A 3,958-nucleotide genomic window follows, 5' to 3' on the forward strand; every position below is an offset into this window, starting at 1 on the left:
TTCAGAAGGGGGCTCTGCCTTGAGGACTTTCCACAACTCCCAGCACCACAGAGTGCCACAGCTGCGGACCCTGCCGACCAGCAGCTCCAGAAAGGAAGCGGCACGAGAGGCACTGGGGAGGGGGCGGGACCCTGCACCTGGGAAGGGCGCTCTGTAGCCCACTCACCCGCTGCCCAGGTCCTAGCTGAACTGTCACGAGTAGTTAAATCTTGCAGAGCTTCTCAACCAGAGCCATTATAGAGAACCCAGCTGTGAGGCCCCCTGTTATTGCATTCTGATGACACCAGAGAAGGGCGCTTGCAGCTGAGATCCTGTAGATGGGATTTAAACCAGCGGACTGCAGTCTTTATCGCACATAGCCATCAACATCAGAGCTGTTAAGGTGAACTGCGCTCCATAAAAATGTGTTAAGAAAGCTTGGAGCCACAGAGCAATAAGAATGAAACTTATCAGCAGGGCCTGAAATTGAATTTGGAACTGAGTTGTTTGAAGAAAGGAGTCACTGTGCTACATTATGATGCCGTGGGAAATGAAACCCAGGACTGAGGACCGTCAGGGACTTAGCAGAGGGAGTGTTCCCAAACCAGTGCTCCTGATCTGCTCCTGAGATGCTTAAGGATCTGCAGTGCTGTCCATCAGAACCTGCTGCCGTGACCGCTGTGTCCTCTCGTCAGAGGCAGCCAGCCACAGGTTCCACTATCCTGCCCTTCAAATGTGACAGAGCCAAGGAACAAAGTTTTCATCTTATTTTAGTGTAATTAATTTAAATTTCATGAGCATGGTAGCAGTCATATCAACCAGCAGATTGTAACCAAGGAGCTGGAGAGCCACTCATTCCTTCAGCTGGGCCCAATTCTCTAGGTGCTCACTCCTGAGTCAGGTACTGAGACGCAGGCGTCAAAGGGCAGCTCTGCCTGCGAGGAGCGGAGTCTGGGAGGGAAAGGCAGGTGGGATCCACTGCCACATGCCCAGGTCCCTGCAGCAGAACAGAAGAGGCAGGTGATTCCACAGTCTAGCTATTGTGAATTGTGCTGCTATGAACATCATTGTAGCAGTATCCCTACAGTACGCTCTTTAAAATGTGGCATTTATACACAATGGAGTATTACTCTGCACTAAAAAATGACAAAATCATGGAATTTGCAGGGAAATGGATGGCACTAGAGCAAGATTATGCTAAGTGAAGCTAGCCAATCCCTAAAAAACAAATGCCAAATGTCATCTTTGATATAAGGAGAACAACTAAGAACAGAATAAGGAGGAAGAGCATGAGAAGAAGATTAACATTAAACAGGGATGAGAGGTGGGAGGGAAATGGAGAAAGAAGGGAAATTGCATGGTAAAGGAAGGAGACCCTCATTGTTATATGAAATTACATATAAGAGGAAGTGAGGGGAAAGGGGAAAAAAACAAGAGAGAGAAATGAATTACAGTAGATGGGGTAGGGAGAGAAGGTGGGAGAGGAGGGGAGGGGAGGGGAGGGGAGTGGGGATAGTAGAAGATAGGAAGGGCAGCAGAATACAACAGACACTAGTATGGCAATATGTAAAAAAGTGGATGTGTAACCGATGTGAATCTGCAATATGTATATGGGGTGAAAATGGGAGTTCATAATCTGCTTGAATCAAATGTATGAAATATGATATGTCAAGAGCTTTGTAATGTTTTGAACAACTAATAATAAAAAAATAAAAATAAATAAAGTTAAAGCAAATAGCCCAGGTCTTAAAAGTTTTCAAAAAAGTATTTCTCATATTTGAACTTTTTAAAATTCCTGGAAGCCATATGAAATAAAGTTTACAAACAGTCAAAAAAAAAATAAACATATTGTGTCCACCTACAACTAAAAAATAAATATTAAAAAAATTTAAAAAAGAGGCAGGTGAGCAGGGGTCAGCAGAGGCTGCCAGACAAGTGGTTGTCAGCTAGGAGAGTGGGCATTTGCCAAGTGTCTTCGTTTTCTGTTGCTATAGAAGTAAAAAACAGCTAGCAAAAGGTAATTTATGAAGAATAGAAACTCGTTTGGCTTAGAGTTCTGTAGGCCAGGGAGTCCAAGAGCATGAACATCTGCCCGGCATCTGGTACTGCCTCATGCTGCCTGGTCACATGGTGGATGGTCCTGTGCGGACTCAGAGCAGGCCTGCAAGCTCGGGTCTCTCCTCCACTTCTTGGAAAGCAGCCCTGGCCATCACAGAAGTACCCTCTGGACCTCTTCCATGCTCAGTGCCTCCCGGAGCCTCACCTTTAAATACCATGAAGACATGAGTGTGGAGGTCAAGTTTCCAAAACACGAACTTTTGGGAAACACATTCCAGCTCTAGCAGGAAGCAAAAGCCCAGTACAACGTTTCAGACAGAGGAAGAGCATGGGGAATGGCAGTACAGTGCACCCTGGGAGCTCAGGAGCAGTCCAAGCCCTCCCTGACCAGCTCACTGACATCCTGGGCCCGCGAGACCCCCGGCCAGCCCCCACTCACATTTCTGCTCTTACCAGTTCAGGAATTTGCTCCCCAGGAAACACTTCTCGCTGTTCTCAGGCCTGCTCGGGCCAGGGGTATGATTGTTCCACAGTGGAATCAGATGCCAAGAAACCAGCCGAGTATGAAAACGAAAGAGAAAGATGCAAATTGAGCAAAAGCACAGCAAGTGCAGGAGTCTGAGGAAAGGGCCACGGGCCGTCAAGCTCTGCAGAGTAGAAGTGCTTCACATTCCACTTTAAGCACCCAATCTGGAAATTATATAGGAGGGATTACACCTGTGGTTTATGTAAGAAGAACGATGCCCGACTCCAAGCGGCCCATCTGTACTCAGAGTTCCTGGCACTACATCACAACTTTGCAAATCAGTGGGAATTTATATCTTTTATGTGATAATAAAATATTGAAGACATATCGCATCAGCTTTCTGACTCCCCACTTACTCAACTTTTCAATTAGCTGATGGACTGACTCTCTACCTTGCATCTGTGGAGGCTCCTATGGTCCAGCATGGCAGGAGTCTAACTCGGCAAAGGGGGCAGGAGGCACCATGCATCACCACGGGGCCCACATGCCCTGCTGGAACCCAACAACAGGGCGCAGCGGGTGGGGGGCCCAGAGGGCACATCTTCCCAGTGTTGACCATAGTGTCTTCAAAGAAGGGAACCAAGCTAAGTGACTTAAGAATCTTAAGAAAAATAGAACTCAAGTGATATCTTGGTAATAAGGGCCAAAAGTACATCCATTTAGCTGTTCAGAGACCCAGATCAGGAAATAACTCAGTCAGTAAATGGACCGAGAAACTGAACAGGCACTTCTTAAAAGATGATATACAATCAGTCAACAAATATATGAAAAAAATGTTCAACATCTCTAGCAATTAGAGAAATGCAAATCAAAACTACTCTATGATTTCATCCCACTCCATTCAAAATGATAGCTATTAAGAATACAAACAACAGTAAGTGTTGACAAGGATGTCGGGAAAAGGCACACTCACACATTGGTGCAGCCAGTATGGAAAGCAGTATGGAGATTCCTTGGAAAGCTGGGAATGGAACCACCATTTGACCCAGTTAGCCCTCTCCTCAGTCTATACCCAAAGGACTTAAAAAAACAGCATATTAAAGAGACACAGCCACATCAATGTTCATAGCAGCTCAATTCACAATAGCTAAACTGTGGAGCCAACCTAGATGCCCTTCAGTAGATGAATGGATAAAGAAACTATGGTACATATACACAAGGGAATATTACTCAGCATTAAAAGAGAATTAAAACATGACATTTGCAGGTAAATGGGTGGAGTTGGAGAATACTGTCCTAAATTGAAGTAATCCAATCCCCAAAACCAAAGGCTGAATGTTTTCTCTAATATATGGAATGTTGATCCAAAATGGGGATGGTGGGAGAGGTGTGGGAGGAATGGAGGAAATTTAGATAGGGTAATAGGGAGGGAAGGGAACAGAGGAGTTATGGGGG

At 45.5% G+C, this 3,958-nt stretch overlaps 1 long non-coding RNA gene across 1 annotated transcript; it reads right to left on the reverse strand.

Annotated features, from left to right (window-relative positions):
* Nucleotides 1-732: 732 nt before the first annotated feature.
* LOC124090540 (uncharacterized) lies at nucleotides 733-2,599 on the reverse strand. Its single transcript, XR_006851114.2, has 2 exons — nucleotides 2,491-2,599; nucleotides 733-976 (listed from the first exon to the last, which is right to left on the reverse strand). It is a non-coding gene; the product is annotated as an uncharacterized LOC124090540 (long non-coding RNA).
* Between the last annotated feature and the right edge of the window lie 1,359 nt (nucleotides 2,600-3,958).

This window comes from Marmota monax, unplaced genomic scaffold, assembly GCF_021218885.2.
Source record: "Marmota monax isolate L192 unplaced genomic scaffold, Marmota_monax_Labrador192_F-V1.1 WCK01_AAM20220418_F8-fsc00010, whole genome shotgun sequence".
NCBI classification, from domain to species: Eukaryota; Metazoa; Chordata; class Mammalia; order Rodentia; family Sciuridae; genus Marmota; species Marmota monax.